The following is a 22,061-nucleotide window of genomic DNA, read 5'->3' as shown; positions in this document are numbered from 1 at the left end:
GAGACTCAAATTAAAGATCTTACAAATTCTAATTTAGGTTGCAAACACACAAATACAGGACATTCACCATTCAGATTGGCCTAATGAGGCCCAGTCATATGCCTACCACTAGCCAGTCACGGTGATATGGGACAACCATGCTCATTTTTGGCCATACTGAATCACCTGCCCCACTTCAGAAGGTATCCACCCTCATGTGAACTGAAATAGAAGGGTGTTATTTGCTATAAAAAGTCAAGTGAGCTGTCTGTAACACCCGGAGCCCGCGGGCCGCCTAGGCCCCCAGAGACCCCTGCATGGTGCGCATGGGCGCCGCAGGGTCGTATCTCCCCGTGTCCGGCTTGGACATCTTAGGGGACCCGAGGAAGATGAACAAGTGCCAGCTCTATTACCAGGTCTTAAACTTTGCCATGACTGTGTCATGATTACTCATGATCTGGAAAGGCCTGATCGTCCTCATTGGCAGAGACAGTCCCATCATGGTGGTGCTGAGCGGCATGGAGCCAGCCTTCCACAGGGGCGACCTTCTGTTCCTGACAAATTTCCGGGAAGACCCGGTTAGAGTTGGTGAAATCATTGTTTTTAAAGTAGAAGGACAAGGCATTCCAACAGTTCACAGAGTAATCAAAGTTCATAAAAAAGATAATGGAGACATCAAATTTCTGACTAAAGGAGGTAATAATGAAGTTGACAATAGAGGCTTGTACAAAGAAGGCCAGAACTGGCTGGAAAAGAAGGATGTGGTGGGGAGAGCCAGAGGGTTTTTACCATATGTTGGTATGTTCACCATTACAATGAACAACTCCCAAAATTCAAGTATGCTCTTTTGGCTGTATTGGGTGCATATGTGTTACTAAAACGTGAATCCTAAAATGTAAGGCAGTTCCTGGGACCAGACTGAAATAAATTCTGTTGAAAAGGAGAAAAGCTAATATATTTGAAATGTTCCACTTTCTGTATAAAAGGAAACAATGTGGAGACGTTTTTGTCTTGTTCGAATAAATGATTCATCAGTGAAAAAAAAAAAGGTCAAGTGTACATCACGACAAATAGTTACATAATGACCAAAACCTCCACAGGTCGGCTATTACAAAGAATCAGTACTTTGTCTGATCCTATGAAGGCAGTAGTATTTCCAGATAGCTTTAAAGTGGAGACCAAAAGAATCCTCCGATCAGGCAAGGACAGAGTAAAGGGAGAGCAGAGTTACTTCATGACAGTCTCCAAAAATTGTTTCACCTTTGAATGGTTCGGCTAGCTTTTAAATTTTTACGTATTGAGTTACTATATTTAAAATTAAAAATGGGGGCTTCCCTGGTGGCGCAGTGGCTGAGAAACTGCCTGCCAATGCAGGGCACACAGGTTCGTGCCCTGGTCTGGGAAGATCCCACATGCCGCGGAGCAACTAGGCTCGTGAGCCACAACTACTGAGCCTGCGCGTCTGGAGCCTGTGCTCCGCAACAAGAGAGGCCGCGATAGTGAGAGGCCCGCGCACCGCGATGAAGAGTGGCCCCCGCTTGCCACAACTAGAGAAAGCCCTCGCACAGAAACGAAGACCCAACACAGCCATAAATAAATAAATAAAAATAAATAAATAAATAAAAAATTTTTAATAAGTAAAATTAAAAATGAATTATGTATCATATGAATAATCTTTCTTTTACTTTTTAAAAAATAAATTAGGAGAAAAGTAATACAAACATATCTCAATTATGTTATCAGTCTTATGGTGAAGATCTGCAGTTGGTATGTTTTTGATATTTTTCTCCTGTGAACCTGAAGAGAAAATGTTTTTATTCTAAATAACAAAGGAAACAATGTTTCCTGTAGAGATATCTCAATTAAAAACATTTAATTATTCCATCTGATAGCCATTTGTATATAATGGTATTGAATTCAAATTTAATAAAACCATGTTTTAATTTTATTCATCTTTCTTAGATATTATTCCTGATGATTCATGTATATTTTGATGTTTTCATTACTAGCACAAGAGATGCCATTTGAGAATTTCAATTTAATTGGTAATATTTTGATGTTGTTAACTATTTTTAACACTTACGTCAGCAATTTGGTTGATGCTGTGGAGCTTAATATTCACAACAGTCCCTCTTCGAGACATTTATTTTGCATTTTAAAAATACCTGACACTGAATATCTTTTCTAATACATGTGAAATACAGAATTTTTCAATGAAAAGATCATATTTTGAAAGTAATGATTTTAACATTTCCTGTCTCCTCTTAGGAACTATTTATCAGTACGAGTTTATAAAATATGCATAATCACAATGCTCTTTAAATAATACATAGAATTTGATGCTTGTGGCGAGATTGTACAATATTTTAATGGAAAGAGCATAATGAACAATCTGGAACTTGGCAGCTTATTTGAGTTCTGGCTCTATCACTTACTAGCTGTGTGTCCTTGGACTGACTATAGTTGCAAAGGACCTTTTGCTTATATATGAGATGGAAAGAATGATATTATTAGGCAATGCATTTATGTGACTTTTGAAGTTTTTCATAAATATAAAGTGAGACAGTATCTGTAAAAGCATGCTATATATTTTTAAGGGCTACACAAATTAAAGACAATATTGTTTCAGGGGTCTTTGCATGACCTCTAAAGCTATGTTCGTCCTAGGACTGAAAAATGCCCAAGAGGATCAGGGGTTTTTTAAAGCCTGAACTGAGTCAGGGGAGTTTCTTGTCGAAGAGTGGTAATATGAAGAGGGGTTTGACTCTGCATGGCTATGGGGCCTTCTGGCAGCTTTGGAAGCTTTGCTAGGGCATGGGTGCTTGTGACAGTTTTATAGCAGCACAGATACAGCAAGCTGAGGACCTACTGACTATTAAAGAGAACATATTTTTCTGGAGAATTTCTGTATTAACTGGGAGGAACTTGAAGGGTTAGAATTTTCACAGAGAAGACAGAAAGCAGAGTCAGAGGAAGATGTTTTATTGCTGCTCCTTTATTATATCTTTATCACCAGACTAGTGCCATGTAATTAGTAGTATCTTCTAGTAAAGATTGGTATCAAAGGTGAAAATATTTGGCAAGATTCTCTACTCAAAGTAAGATATATAATTGTCCTGGAATAACTTAAGCTAGTATGTTTTTATGATTTCTTCTTTTTATAGAATACGTGTTCTATTGATCATTTCTTTTTCAAATAATTATACAAGAAAAACATGTAGAAAATTTTAAAAAGATAGATAAGCATAAAGAGTAATATAAAAATCACTAAAAATTCCAACATTCAAAGACTCATACATGAATATGGTTAGCATGTTCATACTATTCTTTCCAGTCCCTCACTCTTTCTAGCTATCTGTAATTCTATCTGCTATTTATCTGATGACCTATTTTGCATAGTTGAAAATATATTTTACATGTGGTTTTAGATATTGCATTTTATAACATTATGTAATCACCATTTTCCCAAATAACAGACTCATTTACTAACTAGAGTAGTTGCTATTACCACCTATTAGACATTTCTTAACATTTTGTAATGAATTCAAAAGACTTCATTAACACAATGATAGTTTCGGGGTCATTCATGCCCTCAATTATAATGGAACTCCTCTGCAAGTGTCTTAAGATAACATTTCATAATTTAGGGAAAATGTCTCTAAAGACACATTGTCACTCAAGGAGATGCTTATTTATTATCTCATATTTGACAAACGCTGACTTTTGAAGTATTCATACACAATTCATGCATTTTTAAGAGGAAAGTGGAAGAAGCTGTAGCCATAGGTAACAAAGCTATGTTATAAGGGACCAATGTTTATACTTTATTTGTATGTTCTTTGTGTTCATTTTTTATTGCTAGGTAACAAATTATCATAAAATTTTCAGCTTAAAGCAGCTCACATTTATTATCTCTCAGTTTCTGTAGGTCAGAAGTCTGGGCAGGGATTAACTGGGTTCCTGCTTCAAGGTCTCAGCTGGCTGCAATTAGGGTGTCAGCCAGGACTGCATTCTCATCAGAGGTTCAACTGGGGAAAAGATCTACTTCCAAGATCCTTTAGTTTGTTGGCAAAATTCATTCTTTTGGAGCTGAAGAACTGAGGGTTTTAGTTTTTTGCTGGAGGCCACCATCCTCTTTGAGACTGCCTGCAATTCCATGCTACATGGGCTTCTCCACTTACTTCATGGTGGCTTTCTTCTTCAAAGCAAGCAACAGAGAGAGACTCTAGCAGAACAACGTCTTACACAATGTAAAATAATCATGGGAGTGACATCTTTGACTTTTGCCACATTCTATTGATTAGAAGCAAATCACAGGTCCTACCCTCACTCAAGGGCTTGAACACCAGAAGACAGAGATTATTGGGGACACCTTAAGATCTGTCTCTATACTTCTGTGATTTTCAAAGTTCTATAATAAACATGTATTATGTTTGCTACATGAAAAATAGTAAAAACAAAAACAAAGCAAAAAAAAACCCACAAAAAAATAAAGGGACTTGTATCTTTAAAACAACAATGGAATAATTAATAACATGATAATGAAATTAAAAAGTACCATTCACAAATAGCTTGAGAAATATCAAACACATAGGAATAAATCTAACTAATGATACGTTAGATACCTACACTGAAAAATACAAAATATTACTGAGAGAAATTTTAAAAGATCTAAATAGCTAGAGATGTTTTATGTTACAGAATTGGAAGATTCAACATTTATAGGTGTAAACTCCCCCTAAATTGACATATAGTTTTAATGTATATCAATTAAAATTCCAGAAGTGGGGTGTGTGTATTTGTGCACATGTCTGTAAGTTAACAGACTGATTCTATAAACTTAAATGCAAACATAAAGGGATTAGTATAACCAAGACAATCTTGAAGAGGAAGAACTAAATTGAGGAAGTTCACTAGATTCTAATATTTACTGTAAAGATACAATAATGAAGACAGTGTGGTATTAGTGTGTGGATAGACAAATAGGCCAAAGGAATGAAATAGTGAGTCCAGAAATAGATCCATATAGGGAGGATAACTTGATTTTTATCAAATGTGCCACAACACTTCAGTATATGTCAAGGGGTGGGAGTGGTCATTTCAACAATGGTGCTGGAGCAAATAGATGCCCACATGGAAAAAAAAGAGTCTTGACCTCCACCTTATATCATACACAAAAATTAATTCAAATTGAACCATGTATCTGAAAGTAATAAAGCCTCTAGAAGAAAACATTGGAACATTATAATATTGGGGTAGGTAAATATTTCTGGAACAGAACATTAAAGTAAGAATTTATAGATTAGACTTCATTAAAATAAAGCAATTCTGATTAGCAAAAGACATTATTAGGAATGCAAATATGCAAGGCAAAAACAGGGAGATGGGAGATGGAAATCTGACAAATGACTTATATCTAGTATATATATATATATATATATATATATAAATGCTACAAATAAAAAAATACAAAAACCAACTTAAAATGATGGGCAGCAGGCTTGAACTGACATTACACAAAATTAGATCTCCTTATGGCTAATCAACATTGACAAGGTGGTCAACATTATTAGGCATCAGGGGACTGCAAATAAAAGCATAATTAGAGCAGTACACATCCACTTGAATGACTAACATTAAAAATTCTGAAAGACATAAATAATGGCAAGGATATTAAGTAATTAGAGTTCTCATACATTGATAGTGGAAATGTAAATTAGTTCAATCACTTTGAAGAACTCTTTGGCTGAACCCATTAAAGCTAAACATAAGCAAGCAAATGTGCCAACATTTCTACTCCTATCCAAGATCAATGTGCATATGTCTATGAAAATTCTTGTATAAAAATATTCCTAGCAGTTTCATTCAAAAACTTAATAAAATAGTCACAGAATGAAAACAGCTCAAAGGTACACCAATAGGAGAATGGATAAACAACTTGCAGAATACTTATAAAACAGAATACAACTTGGCAAGAAAAATATACACACCACTTTTACACACAATGACATGGACAAAGCTCAGAAAAATTATGTTGAGGGAAAAAGGCCAAACACAAAAGAATACAAACTGCGTTATTCCATTCATATGAAGTTTAAGAACACAGACAACTAATCTATTGTGATAGAAGTCATAATAGTTGTTAACTCTGGGGAGGGTGTCATTGACTACTAAGGAGAATGAGGGAAGCTTTTGAGGTGAAATCTTGGTCTGAGTAATGCTTAAATGGGTGAATGGAAATACACCCATGTAAAAATCAACCAAGATGTACACTTGAAATCTGTACACTCTACTGTATGTGAATGAACCACTTCAAAGCAAGAGGCACACCAAGGGCAAAACTTTGTCCATTCATGTCAGTCTCCAGATATCACTGCATTACAGTTACAAGTACCAGGTCCTTTGCTTAGTCTTCACATTAGTATTTAATCTTATTTGACCTTCACCAGTCCTATTTATTTTTTCAAAAATCTTCTTTTGCAATATTTTTCTAGTTTCTTAACTTTTAGTAATCCTCACTGAGTTTATAACATGATACTATGATTTGTTTTTCCCTTCCTGGTGAAGAAACATTGCATTATATTTTCATCCTGGCTGTGCCCTACTGCCCAAATCCTTCCTGCCTCCTGAAATTAGTGGTCATCTTGTCCACTTTTTCTACTCAACAGCTAAGAAATTTGAGGTCTAAAAGCTTACATAACCAATACAAACTAACACAACTAACTATCCTCAAAATGTGTACATAACACCGACAACTCATTTTGACATATCTTTTTCCAACAGGAAGGTCCTGAGATAATACAACTCTGCCTATAAAATCTGGAGTAGAAGAAAAAAGAGCAGCAGTAGCACAAGAAAAGTAGAAGGGCTTCTACTGAAATTTTAAGAGATCATCATTTTAGAGATATGAAGCCTGGAATTTAGAAATTAAAATGAATTACTAATATCATTGGTAAACTATATTAATGTCAGTGAAAAGTGTATTCAGATACTATTTTCCATGTTTCTAATTCAAATGGATCTATCCAAACAACAAAACAATACACATAAATTACCTTCATGCAATTTAATTTCTTTATCTCAAAACAATTTCCATACTGACATATATCAATCGTTAAACTAAGCATTCAACAATTTATTGTGCACCTATTGTGTCTTCCATGAACTTATTGAAATATGTTGCTATAAATAGAAATCCAAGCTGTCTACAACTGACTTCCATTCTCGGTAGCAGATATAACAATATCAGCAATGACAATTAAAAAAAGACTTCTTTCGTGATCAATACCTCATTTCAGGAAGGGAATCTGGCCAGTTAATCAGCAGAGTCAAGACTGGTGGGAAGTGGTGTGTTCCATGTTGTGGTCAGATTGCCCTTACTTCTGAAATATGCTCTATGGGAAACTAACAGGTGCCATTATGCATCAAGTTAAAAATAAATGGAGGTGACTTATGTTAAACATAATCTATCTATAACCCATGTTGCTGATGTCCTATTCAAATCTGAAAAATTTCCATCAGCAACACAAAAAAACCTAGAATCTAGTATAATACCTCTGAAACTATGTTCTGAGGAACTTGGATCTGAGGGAAAATCCATTATCAGTGGGTCTCAACCTTAGCTATATGCAGTCATTATTTGGACATTGTTAAATTATAATAATTCTATGTATCTCAAACACTAATTAATCTAATAATACTATAATACTATAAGGACTCACTCACAATAATACTCCAGTAATACCACAATCTCCAATAATGGATATCTGTCAATCTAAAAAGAGAAGCAAGTACAGGCTAATTAAGGCTTTTGACTAGAGCCTTTCAGAGGTACCTTGGAAAGTCAGATTTAAACCCCTGAGATGATCTTTGCTTTTCAGAATTCTTATCAGTATAACTGGAAGCAGGGTTTTTGAGGACAGCAGATAAATAGGGAAGGATCCCCAAAATGCTATATTTCTAAGGACCATAGCCCTCACTTAATAAGGAAATATGTTCAAGTGAAAACATGCCTTATCTGGCCTAACTATAGCTTATTATAGAGCAGTGGTTCTTAAATTTTAGCAGTGGTTCTTAAATTTTAGCATGTATCAGAATCACCTAGAGGGTTTTTTAAAATGCAGATTGCTAACCCTAGCCCGAGTTTCTGACTTAGTAGGTACTGGTTAGGGTCCCGTAATTTGTATTTCTAACAAGTTCACGTGTGATGCTGTAGCTGCTGGTTGGGGGATCACTCTGATATAGAGTATCTACAAAGGCTTTATGCTGATCTCTAGTATTTGAGAACTAGAGCAAATTTCTCCACTATTTGTTTATATTGAATTGTGGAAATTCTAGGGAACTTCCACTACTTTAATTCCACAATTGTAAGGAACTTGTGTCAAGATAATAAAGTCTCCCAAGGGTGATTCCCCCTACGGACCCTCGGCTTTATGCTGATCATCCAGAATTGTTCTCATTCATGAATAGCACTGCTGACCTGTTCTCATATTTGGCTGGAAGATGAGAGGTGAGGAATGTTCACTAGCATTCTATTCCACCAGTTGTTTCTATGTCTTGTGTAAACAGAATATGTAAGTTAAACATTTGGGAGAGCAAAAATTTCAGAAGGTCATTTTAATTCTATGAAGGAAATGGAACCAAGGACACCCAGATTCTTAAATGATGGCAATGATCTTGGGTTAACTTTTCTCACAGTGATTTCCTCTTCTCTGGGAATGTCCTCTGGGAAACAGGAATTGGTAGTCACGCTCTTATCTGACCCTCCCCCTAGCCACATCTGATTAGTGCTGCACTGAACGTTTAATCAACGTCAAACCAGTAGATATTTTCTAGATTTTTTAAGTGGAACTGTGAATCAGTCTTTCTATGATGGAAAATATTGTAAAATGTAAAACTGAGGTGCTGAGTGAAGGAGGTTGTGTTTCCTAGCATGATGATCATGATGAACAGGATAGATGCCATATTCCCCAGCATGTGGTGGAAGATGGTTCACACTGATAAAAAACTGAACTGACATTATCGGGAAGGAAAAATATCTGGATAGGGAGGGAGAGGAAATGAGAGAGAAGGAGATCTGGCAGAATTCAATGACCTATTTACAGTAGTTCATGATGTTCAATTGCATAATTTCCTGGACTATTAGCTAATGGTTTAACCCTTCTCTGAGCACCCAATTTTCTTAGGTTTTTTGAGTTGGTTGCTATTACTTGCAATTTAATTCAAGAGGCTCTTCTTGTTATTAAGCTTAAGTCAAGAGGATGCTGCTTGAAAAAAGACAGCTACTTAACTTACAGCTCTTGGAGTCAGTGGGGAAAAGAAGAAAGGAAACAGAGGAAAATGGAGTAGTAGATGCACATTTCCTCCACCTAGGAAAAAGCTTATGGATGAGTGTGAGGTAAATGAGGGGGAAATCCAAGAGCACAGGGTCCTTTCCTGTTCCATAACTGAGACGTTACGGAAGATGTTTGTGTAGTGCATTGTGCACCAACTTGGTATGTGTGAAACAAGCTAAGGAGCAGAGCAGGATGGCCAGGGATAGAAGGGCTTTAGTTAGCCCTCCTGAACTTCTCTTAGAGAATTATGACTATTGCTTCCCTTGAGCATTATTTTAGACAAAAGTATGGACTGCAAAATAACCAAGCAAAGACTATGGCATCAGAGACCAGTGGAGCACCTGAGGGCAATCAGGGAAGATGGGGTTGTTTTCTGGAGAAAAGAGGCCTCCAGTAAAGAATGCAGCCCTGCCAATACTTTGATTTTATCCCAATGAGACTCATGTAGGATTTCTGACCTCTAGAGTTGTAAGGTGATAAATTTGTATTGTTTAAGCCATTTAATTTGAGGTAATTTGTTACAGCAGCAGTAGGAAACCAATATTGTTACTTAAATTGGAAATTGGACTGATAAACCTAAAGTAGTTCTTATCTTACCCCTCAGCTGCCTTTTTTCCCCTCTTGTTTCTACTCTGATCATTTCTTTAATAATTAATTGTAATCCCTAGATTTAAAGTCTATACTAGTGAAGAGCAACACAAAGACTAAAATATTAATTTTCCTATTTGAAAACAACTCCAGAAAATAACATGAGGAAGAAAACATTTCAAACTAATAGTACACAAGAGTCTTTTAAAATTATATTCTCAACTTAATGAGCCATGCCCATCTTTTTCTCCCATTACCAGGAACAACTGAGAGTAGACTATTTAAAATAAACCATGTTCTCAGGGTTTCGAGCTATTGCTGACTATATTATGACTGGTGCACTGAACCTGCTGGGTCAATGGACAGCTGCTATTTTATTTATTTGTAGACTTCTGGGCTACATTTTAAGCATGAAAAACATTGTGCAGGGCTGATGTTTCCTCTGCTCTATGGTCTGCTCACTGAGTAAATTCTTAGACAATGAGACTGTATTTCTTTGGCAGAAAGTAAACACTTACAATAACTCATGTCAGGGAATAATTCTGCACAAAGCTTGAATAGTAAAATGATGCCAACTGAAAATGTGACTCGGTCCTGCCAAATACAACACTAGGTTAATGTGGATTTAGAAGACAGAGTTGCCACTGAATAAGAGGACTTTATTACGTAAGGCAGATTGATCTGGGTATCTGTAATAACAGCAGAGATTACTGCGGTTGGCCTCTTGCGCCCTTTGAATGCTTCAATAAATTAGACACTACTGCTCAAAATTCTCTTTAATGGCAATGATGAAAATGACAGGTGGTAGCAGATTGGAACGGTAGCTATTTTATTTTATTTATTTATTTATTTAAAAACATCTTTATTGGAGTATAATTGCTTTACAATGGTGTGTTAGTTTCTGCTGTATAACAAAGTGAATCAGCTATACATATACATATATCCCCATATCTCCTCCCTCTTACGTCTCCCTCCCACACTCCCTATCCCACCCCTCTAGGTGGTCACAAAGCACCGAGCTGATCTCCCTGTGCTATGCGGTTGCTTCCCACTAGCTATCTATTTTACATTTGGTAGTGTATATATGTCCATGCCACTCTCTCACTTTGTCCCACCTTACCCTTCACCCTCCCTGTGTCCTCAAGTCCATTCTCTACTACGTCTCTGTCTTTTTCCCGTCTTGCCCCTAGGTGCTTCATGACCTCTTTTTTTTTTTTTTTCTTAAGATTCCATATATATGTTTTGGCATATGGTATTTGTTTTTCTCTTTCTGACCAACTTCACTCTGAATGACAGTCTCTAGGTCCATCCACCTCACTACAAATAACTCAATTTCGTTTCTTTTTAGGGCTGAGCAATATTCCATTGTATATATGTGCCACATCTTCTTTATCCATTCATCTGTTGATGGACACTTAGGTTGCTTCCATGTCCTGGTTATTGTAAATAGAGCTGCAATGAACATTTTGGTACATGACTCTTTTTGAATTATGGTTTTCTCAGGGTATATGCCCAGTAGTGGGATTGCTGGGTCATATGGTAGTTCTATTTTTAGTTTTTTAAGGAACCTCCATACTGTCCTCCATACTGGCTGTATCAATTTACATTCCCACCAACAGTGCAAGAGGGTTCCCTTATCTCCACACCCTCTCCAGCATTTATTGTTTGTAGATTTTTTGATCATGGCCATTCAGACCGGTGTGAGATGATATCTCATTGTACTTTTGATTTGCATTTCTCTAATGATTAATGATGTTGAGAATTCTTTCATGTGTTTGTTGGCAATCTGTATATCTTCTTTTCAGAAAGGTCTATTTAGGTCTTCTGCCCATTTTTGGATTGGGTTGTTTGGTTTTTTTGATATTGAGCTGCATGAGCTGCTTGTAAATTTTGGAGATTAATCCTTTGTCAGTTGCTTCATTTGCAAATATTTTCTCCCATTCTGAGGGTTGTCTTTTCGTCTTGTTTATGGTGTCCTTTGCTGTGCAAAAGCTTTTAAGTTTCATTAGGTCCCATTTGTTTATTTTTGTTTTTGTTTCCATTTCTCTAGGAGGAGGGTCAAAAAGGATCTTGCTGTGAGGTATGTCATAGAATGTTCTGCCTATGTTTTCCTCTAAGAGTTCAATAGTATCTGGCCTTACATTTAGGACTTTAATCCATATTGAGTTTCTTTTTGTGTATGGTGTTAGGGAGTGTTCTAATTTCATTCTTTTACATGTAGCTGTCCAGTTGTCCCAGCACCACTTATTGAAGAGACTGTCTTTTCTCCATTATATAGTCTTGCCTCCTTTACCAAAGATAAGGTGACGATGTGTGTGTGGGTTTACCTCTGGGCTTTCTATCCTGTTCCATTGATCTATATTTCTGTTTTTGTGCCAGTACCATACTGTCTTGATTACTGTAGCTTTGTAGTATAGTCTGAAGTCAGGGAGCCTGATTCCCCCAGCTCCGTTTTTCTTTCTCAAGATTGCTTTGGCTATTCGGGGTCTTTTGTGTTTCCATACAAATTGTGAAATTTTTTGTTCTAGTTCTGTGAAAAATGCCAGTGGTAGTTTGATAAGGATTGCATTGAATCTGTAGATTGCTTTGGGTAGTAGAGTCATTTTCACAGTGTTGATTCTTCCAATCCAAGAACATAGCATATCTCTCCATCTATTTGTATCATCTTTAATTTCTTTCATCAGTGTCTTATAGTTTTCTGCATACAGGTCTTTTGTCTCCTTGGGTAGGTTTATTCCTAGATATTTTATTCTTTTTGTTGCAATGGTAAATGGGAGTGTTTTCTTAATTTCACTCTCAGATTTTTCATCATTAGTGTGTAGGAATGCAAGAGATTTCTGTGAATTAATTTTGTATCCTGCTACATTACTAAATTCATTGATTAGCTCTAGCAGTTTTCTGGTAGCATCTTTAGGATTCTGTATGTGTAGTATCATGTCATCTGCAAACAGTGACAGCTTTACTTCTTCTTTTCCAATTTGGATTCCTTTCATTTCTTTTTCTTCTCTGATTGCTGTGGCTAAAACTTCCAAAACTATGTTGAATAACAGTGGTGAGAGTGGGCAACCTTGTCTTGTTCCTGATCTTAGTGGAAATGGTTTCAGTTTTTCACCATTGAGGACGATGTTGGCTGTGGGTCTGTCATATATGGGCTTTATTATGTTGAGGAAAGTTCCCTCTATGCCTACTTTCTGGAGGGTTTTTATCATAAATGGGTGTTGAATTTTGTCGAAAGCTTTCTCTGCATCTATTGAGATGATCATATGGTTTTTCTCCTTCAATTTGTTAATATGGTGTATCACGTTGATTGATTTGTGTATATTGAAGAATCCTTGCATCCCTGGGATAAACCCCACTTAATCATGGGGTATGATCCTTTTAATGTGCTGTTGGATTCGGTTTGCTGGTATTTTGTTGAGGATTTTTGCATCTATGTTCATCAGTGATATTGGCCTGTAATTTTCTTTTTGTGACATCTTTGTCTGGTTTTGGTATCAGGGTGATGGTGGGCTTGTAGAATGAGTTTGGGAGTGTTCCCTCCTCTGCTATATTTTGGAAGAGTTTGAGAAGGATAGGTGTTAGCTCTTCTCTAAATGTTTGATAGAATTTGCCTGTGAAGCCATCTGGTCCTGGGCTTTTGTTTGTTGCACGATTTTTAACCACAGTTTCAATATCAGTGTTTGTGATTGGTCTGTTCATATTTTCTATTTCTTCCTGGTTCAGTCTCGGAAGGTTGTGCATTTCTAAGAATTTGTCCATTTCTTTCGGGTTATCCATTTTATTGGCATACAGTTGCTTGTAGTAATCTCTCATTATCCTTTGTATTTCTGCAGTGTCAGTTGTTACTTCTCCTTTTTCAATTCTAATTCTATTGATTTGAGTCTTCTGCTTTTTTTTCTTGATGAGTTTGGCCAATGGTTTATCAATTTTGTTTATCTTCTCAAAGAACCAGCTTTTAGTTTTATTGATCTTTGCTATCGTTTCCTTCATTTCTTTTTCATTTATTTCTGATCTGATCTTTATAATTTCTTTCCTTCTGCTAACTTTGGGGTTTTTTTGTTCTACTTTCTCTAATTGCTTTAGGTGTAAGGTTAGGCTGTTTATTCGGGATGTTTCTTGTTTCTTAAGATAGGATTGTATTGATATAAACTTCCCTCTTAGAACTGCTTTTGCTGCATCCCATAGGTTTTGGGTCATCGTGTTTTCATTGTCATTTGTTTCTAGGTATTTTTTGATTTCCTCTTTGATTTCTTCAGTGACCTCTTGGTTATTAAGTAGTGTGTTGTTTAGCCTCCATGTGTTTGTATTTTTTTACAGATTTTTTCCTGTAATTGATATCTAGTCTCATAGTGTTGTGGTCAGAAAAGACACTTGATACGATTTCAATTTTCTTAAATTTACCAAGGCTTGATTTGTGACCCAAGATATGATCTATCCTGGTGAATGTTCCATGAGCACTTGAGAAGAAAGTGTATTCTGTTGTTTTTGGATGGAATGTCCTATAAATATCAATTAAGTCCATCTTGTTAAATGTATCACTTAAAGCTTGTGTTTCCTTATTTATTTTTATTTTGGATGATCTGTCCATTGGTGAAAGTGGGGTGTTGAAGTCCCCTACTATGATTGTGTTACTGTCAATTTCCCCTTTTACGGCTGTTAGTATGTGCGTTATGTATTGAGGTGCTCCTATGTTGGGTGCATAAATATTTACAATTGTTATATCTTCTTCTTGGATTGATCCCTTGATCATTATGTAGTGTCTCTCTTTTTCTCTTGTAAGAGTCTTTGTTTTAAAGTCTATTTTGTCTGATATGAGAATTGCTACTCCAGCTTTCTTTTGATTTCCATTTGTATGGAATATCTTTTTCCATCCCCTCACTTTCAGTCTGTAGGTGTCCCTAGATCTGAAGTGGGTCTCTGTAGATAGCATATACACGGGTCTTGTTTTTGTATCCATTCAGCCTGTCTATATCTTTTTGTTGGAGCATTTAATCCATTTACATTTAAGGTAATTATAGATATGTATGTTCTTGTTACCATTTTCTTAATTGGTTTGGCTTTGTTATTGTAGGCCTTTTCTTTCTCTTGTGTTTCCTTTATCATTTGTTGTAAAGCTGGTTTGGTGGTGCTAAATTCTCTTAGTTTTTGCTTGTCTGTAAAGGTTTTAATTTCTCCATCACATCTGAATGAGATCCTTGCTGGGTAGAGTAGTCTTGGTTGTAGGTTTTCCTCCTTCATCACTTTAAATATGTCCCACCACTCCCTTCTGGCTTGCAGAGTTTCTGCTGAAAGATCAGCTGTTAACCATATGGGGATTCCCTTGTATGTTATTTGTTGTTTTTCCCTTGCTGCTTTTAATATTTTATCTTTGTATTTAATTTTTGATAGTTTGATTAATATGTCACGGTGTGTTTCTCTATGGATTTATCCTGTATGGGACTCTCTGTGCTTCCTGGACTTGATTAACTATTTCTTTTCCCATATTAGGGAAGTTTTCAACTATAATCTCTTCAAATATTTTCCTAGTACCTTTCTTTTTCTCTTATTCTTCTGGGACCCCTATAATTCGAATGTTGGTGCATTTAATGTTGTCCCAGAGGTCTCTAAGACTGTCCTCAATTCTTTTCATTCTTTTTTCTTTATTCTGCTCTGCAGCAGTTCTTTCCACTATTTTATCTTCCAGGTCACTTATCCGTTCTTCTGCCTCAGTTATTCTCCTATTGATCCCTCCTAGAGTATTTTTAATTTCATTTATTGTGTTGTTCATCATTGCTTGTTTACTCTTTAGTTCCTCTAGGTCCTTGTTAAATGTTTCTTGCATTTTGTCTATTCTATTTCCAAGATTTTGGATCATCTTTACTATCATCACTCTGAATTCTTTTTCAGGTAGACTGCCTATTTCCTCTTCATTTGTTAGGTCTGGTGGGTTTTTACCTTGCTCCTTCATCTGCTGTGTGTTTCTCTGTCTTCTCATTTTGCTTAACTTACTGTGTTTTGGGTCTCCTTTTTGCAGGCTGCAGGTTCGTAGTTCCCATTGTTTTTGGTGTCTGCCCCCAGTGGCTAAGGTTGGTTCAGTGGGTTGTGTAGGCTTCCTGGTCGAGGGGACTAGTGCCTGTGTTCTGGTGGATGAGGCTGGATCTTGTCTTTCTGGTGGGCAGGTCCACGTCTGGTGGTGTGTTTTGGGGTGTCTGTGGCCTTATTATGATTTTAGGCAGCCTCTCTGCTAATGGATGGGGTTGTGTTCCTGTCTTGCTAGTTGTTTGGTATAGGGTGTCCAGTGCTGTAGCTTGCTGGTCGTTTAGTGGAGCTGGGTCTTGGCATTGAGATGGAGATCTCTGAGAGATTTTCGCCATTTGGTATTACGTGGAGCTGGGAGGTCTCTGGTGGACCAATGTCCTGAACTTGGCTCTCCCACCTCAGAGTCACAGCCCTGATGCCTGGGTGGAGCACCAAGAGCCTGTCATCCACACGGCTCAGAATAAAAGGGAGAAAAAACGGAAGAAAGAATGAAAACGATAAAATAAAATAACATGAAAGAAAATGAAATAAAGTTAAAAAAATAAAAAATAGAAACATAATTATAAAAAAATTTTAAAGTAATAAAAAAGAAAGAAAGAAAGAAAGAAGAGAGCAACGAAACCAAAAAACAAATCCACCAATGATAACAAGTGCTAAAAACTATACTAAAAAAAAAAGAAAAAACAAACAAACAAACAAACAGACAGACAGAACCCGAGGACAAATGGTAAAAGCAAAGCTATACAGACAAAATCACACACAGAAGCATACACATACATGCTCACAAAAAGAGAAAAAGGGAAAAATATATATATATCATTGCTGCCAAAGTCCACCTCCTCAATTTGGGATGATTCGTTGTCTATTCAGGTATTCCACAGATGCAGGGTACATCAGGTTGATTGTGGAGATTTAATCCTCTGCTCCTGAGGCTGCTGGGAGAAATTTCCCTTTCTCTTCTTTTTTTGCACAGCTCCTGGGGTTCAGCTTTGGATTTGGCCCTGCCTCTGTGTGTAGGTCGCCTGAGGGCATCTCTTTGTAGCTCAGACAGGATGGGGTTAAAGGAGCAGCTGATTCGGGTGCTCTGGCTCACTCAGGCCTGGGGGAGGGAGGGGTACAGATGCGGGGCGAGCCTGTGGCGGCAGAGGCCAGTGTGAAGTTGCACCAGCCTGAGTGCGCCGTGTGTTCTCCCGGGGAAGTTGTCCCTGAATCATGGGACCCTGGCAGTGGCGGGCTGCACAGCTTCCCGTTAGGGGAGGTGTGGATAGTGACCTGTGCTTGCACACAGGCTTCTTGGTGGCTGCAGCCAACTTAGCATCTCATGCCTGTCTCTGGGGTCCACGTTGATAGCTGTGGCTCACGCCCGTCTCTGGAGATCCTTTAAGTGGCACTCTTAATCCCCTTTCCTTGCGCACCAGGAAACAAAGAGGCAAGAAAAAGTCTCTTCAGCAGCTCCAGACCTTTTCCCAGACTCCATCCCAGCTAGCTGTGGCGCACTCGCCCCCTTCAGGCTGTGTTCACGCAGCCAACCCCAGTCCTCTCCCTGCGATCCAACCTCCGAAGCCCGAGCCTCAGCTCCCAGCCCCTGCCTGCCCCGGTGGGTGAGCAGACAAGCCACTCACGCTGGGGAGTGCTGGTCAGCACCGATCCTCCGTGCGGAAATCTCTCTGCTTTGCCCTCCGCACCCCTGTTGCTGCACTCTCCTCCGTGGCTCCGAAGGTTCCCCCCTCCGCCACCCACAGTCTCCGCCTGCAAAGGGGCTTCCTAGTGTGTGGAAACCTTTCTTCCTTCACAGCTCCCTCCCACTGGTGCAGGTCCCATCCCTATTCTTTTGTCTCTGTTTTTTCTTTTTTCTTTTGCCCTACCCAGGTACGTGGGGAGTTTCTTGCCTTTTGGGAGGTCTGAGGTCTTCTGCCAGCGTTCAGTAGGAGTTCTGTAGGAATTGTTGCACATGTAGATGTATTTCTGATGTATTTGTTGGGAGGAAGGTGATCTCCACGTCTTACTCTTCCGCCATCTTGAAGCTCCTCTCCACCGTAGCTATTTTAAATCAAGACAGATACCTTTCTACACTTTAGGTGGGAATGGATGTATAGATTATTGGTTTGGCCAGGTTTCAACAATGACAGATTATTTTATAGTTGTCGTAATAACGAAAGAAGGTAGGTAGGCAGGAAAACATTTTACAAACTTGAGAACTGTGTTTCAGTGTGAAATGAACAAATATATAACTCAGCAAATAAACTGAATAATAGAAAAGTCTTCGGAAAACCAAATAAGCTCAGGTGACCGTCTTTCAAATCTTATATATGTAACTGTCAAAGGCACAGAATTGCTTCAAGACGGATTTATTTATTCAACAAACATGGATTGTACACTTGTCCTGTACCTATCACCCTGCTAACCACTAGGGACACTAAGATGAATTCTGACAGAGTCCTTCCCCATGAGAACAGTGGGGAGGGATCAGACATATACATAAATATTTTTTGGTATGGACATTGGGATATGTGTTTATGCAAAGACAGTCAGTTGCATCAAGTGAGTTGAGGTGATTATGGTGTGTAGAGCATCTATTAAATCACAATAGGTGAGAAATTAAAACTATGCTATAAACTAAAAAGCAGTATAAAGTTGGTGTTCTTTTTGATCGAAATTCCCAGAACATACCTAACAATGGGAAAGATAATATTCCTGAATGCATGTCCAGTCATTCAGTAATTACAGGAGCTTGGTGAATTTGTGATGCAAAAAGGTGAAAATCTGACTTAGAAACTGAATTAAAAGGCTCAATGAAAACTGTATAAACCTTTTATACAAAGTATTAAATGTTTAATACTGAGCCTCCCTCAGATGTTCCAGAGAACAATACTGAATGTAAGCTGACAGCTGTCTAAATGCAGAGTTGATAATATTTTTGATAAATATAGCTATTACCTATTATATGTGAAAGTATAGCCTGTAATCCTTTTAGTATAGAGAAGAACACATTCAGAGAGGCAGTGTTGGCACAAAGTATTGGGGAGTGAGAAAGGGGAGAGAAAAACCTACATGCTATTAAAGTTTTAGTGATTCTTAATATTAAAAATCAGACTGCAAGATTCATTTTCTGATCAAAACAAGATAAACCATCTTCTTGCCTTTGCAATAAGGATAAAAGATATCAACATTTAAATGTCAGCTCTATGGAATCCTCAATAATTTTTAAATTTAAATGATTCATTAAATCTTTCAGTGATATTATTCTCCCATCACTCTTAAATTTGGCACCATAAACCACAATTAATATCAAAAGTTATCTACAGATTCAATGCAATCCCTATCAGAATTCCAATGGCATTTTTCACAGAAATAGAAAAAAGAATCCTAAAATTTGCACAGAACCACCAAAGACCCCAAATAGTTAAAGAAATCTTGAGAAAGGAGAACAAAACTGGAGGCAGCAAACTTTCTGATTTCAAACTATATTATAAAGCTATAGGACTCAAAACAGTAATAGTATGGGCATAAAAGCAGACACATACATCAGTGGAACAGAATAGAGAGCTCAGAAATAATCCCATGTATATCAAGTCAATTAATTTTTGACAAAGGGGCTAAGAATATACAATGGGGAAAGGAGAGTCTCTTCAATAAATGGTCTTGGGAAAATTAGACAGGCACATGCAAAAGAATGCAACTGGAGCACTATCTTACACCATACACAAAAATCAACTCAAAATAGATTACACCATACACAAAAATCAACTCAAAATAGATTAAAGTCTTGAACTTAAGACCTGAAACCATAAAACTCGTTGAAGAAAACCTAGGGAGTAAGCTCCTTATCATTAGTCTTGGCAATTACTTTTTGGATTTGACAACGAAAGCAAAGGCAACAAAAGCAAAAATAAATAACAGAGACCACATCAAACTAAAAAGCCTCTGCTCAACAAAATGAAAAGGCAGCCTACAGAATGGGAGAAAATATTTGTAAATCACATATCTGATAAGGGGTTAATATCTCAAATATACAATGAACTCATACAATTCAATAGCAAAAACCCAAATGACCGAATTTAAAAATGGGCAAAGGACCTGAATAGATATTTTTCCAAAGAAAACATACAAGTGGCCAACAGGTTCATGAAAAGGTGCTCAATATCACTAATCATCAGGGAAATGAAAATCAAAACCACAATGAGGTATCACTCACAGCTGTTAGGATGGCTACTGTCAAAAAAGACAAGAGAGGACAAATGGTGGCAAGAATGTAGAGAAAGGGGAACACTTCTGCGCTGTTAGTGGGAATGTAAACTGGTACAGCCATTACAAAAAACAATATGGAGGTTTCTCAAGAAATTAAAAATAGAACTACCATATGATCTAGAAATCCCACTTCTAGCTATATATCCAAAGGAAATAAAACCATTATGTCGAAGAGGTATCTGTACTCCCATGTTCATTGCAGGATTACTCACAGTAGTCAAAGTATAGAAGTAATCTAAGTGTCCACCAACAGATGAATAGATCAAGAAAATGTGTGTGTTTGTGTGTGCATGTACATTGGGCTTTAAAAAAGAAGGAAATCCTGTCATTTTTGACAACATGAATGAACCTGGAGGGTATTACGCTAAGTGAAATAAGCCAGACAGAAAAAGACAAATACTCCATGGTACCGCTTATATGTGGAATTAAAAGAAACAGAGAGGAGAAAAGTGGTTGTCAGGAGCTCTGGGACAGAGAAAATAGGGAAAGATTAGTAAAATGATACAAACTTTCAGTTATAAAATGAATAAGGTCTGAGGATATAATATATGACATGGTGACCATAGTTGATAACACTGTACTGTATAACTGAAACTTGCTAAGCATTTAAGCATTCTTACCCAAAACAAACAAAAGAGGTAAATATATGAGGTGATGGATGCTTTAATTAACTCAGTGAGGGGAATTCGTTCACAATATATACATATATCAAATCATCACATTGTATATTTTAAATATATTACAATTTTACTTGTCAATTATACCTCAGTAAGACTGGAAAAAAAGTGTCATAGAGCTGGATGCTGAGAGACAGAGTTGGGAGTGTAGGGGCTGGTTGCGGTGGTTGGAGGAGACGGTATATTCTCTTATCTGGCATCCTACGAAAGAGGGTTCTAGTGCCAGAAGCACTTAGGAAGGCTCTTCTTCAACTCTGGCCCTTAACCTGCTTGTCATGACAGAGGAGACAACTGTCAGAGGAGGAAGAGGATGTGTGCAAGCATAATCAGTCAAAAAAAAAAAAAAAAGAATTAGTATATGTATTTGTGACTGAAATTATAATTGAAGAAAATGTTTTCAATATAAAAATTAGAAGATGAAAATAACACATTTGGTATCTATCTATACAAATAAAACTGTTATAAGTCCTTGATTTGAAGCCTAGCCAGAAAAAGCAAAGCCTCAAAAGGGACATATTATGTCAGTACCACAGGGTGCTAACAGCTCTGAGGAGTACGAACTGCACTCAAGAAAAATAATAAAAATGCTGGATGGATCCCACAGTTGTCAAATTCTCTACCTTCCTAACCCAAGTGCTTGTTGCAACACTTGGACAAACAAAAAAAAGACAATGACATTTGTCTCTGTCAAAGTTGCTGGCACTCCCAAGTGGGTCTACAAATATATTCCTGATTTGTCCGCTGAAAAAATAAGCATAAAACTCCCAAACAAAGATTTTAAAATATCTTTGAAGCAAGATACTCAAATATATTGGCTGACCTCTGCAGTACAGATTCCTTAATTAATATCCAAACTTTCTGTGGTTTTGGTTTCAGGGCATCTGTCTTTCCTTAGTCTGAACCTGCTGAGTCTTATCATGCCCTTGTCATGTACACGTTTGGCCATGACTCTTCAGTCAGGAGTATCTCAACCTCACCTCCTACTGCTAAGCTGTGTCCTAAGCCCCCAAGGTTAGACATAGCCTGTCATTTCCCGCAGTGGCAAATGCAGAATATTGTGTTGCTTCAAAGGGCAAAACTTTATTCAGAATATGGATATTCCCAGTAGACATTCACCTCAACATGAGGATTAACCTTCTACGAAAGAGAGCCATCTGACAATTGAAAGAAGTGCTTTGCAAAAGCATGAACTCCTTGAAACTGAAAGTATTTAAAG

General features: G+C 37.4%; 1 pseudogene; it reads left to right on the top strand.

Moving 5' to 3' along the window:
- Positions 1-296: 296 nt before the first annotated feature.
- LOC118897934 lies at positions 297-899 on the top strand (annotated as a pseudogene).
- Positions 900-22,061: the final 21,162 nt, after the last annotated feature.

This window comes from Balaenoptera musculus, chromosome 7 (assembly GCF_009873245.2).
Source record: "Balaenoptera musculus isolate JJ_BM4_2016_0621 chromosome 7, mBalMus1.pri.v3, whole genome shotgun sequence".
Taxonomy (NCBI): Eukaryota; Metazoa; Chordata; class Mammalia; order Artiodactyla; family Balaenopteridae; genus Balaenoptera; species Balaenoptera musculus.
The sequence above is the reverse complement of the archived record's forward strand: the minus strand, read 5'-3'. Positions and strand labels throughout refer to the sequence as shown.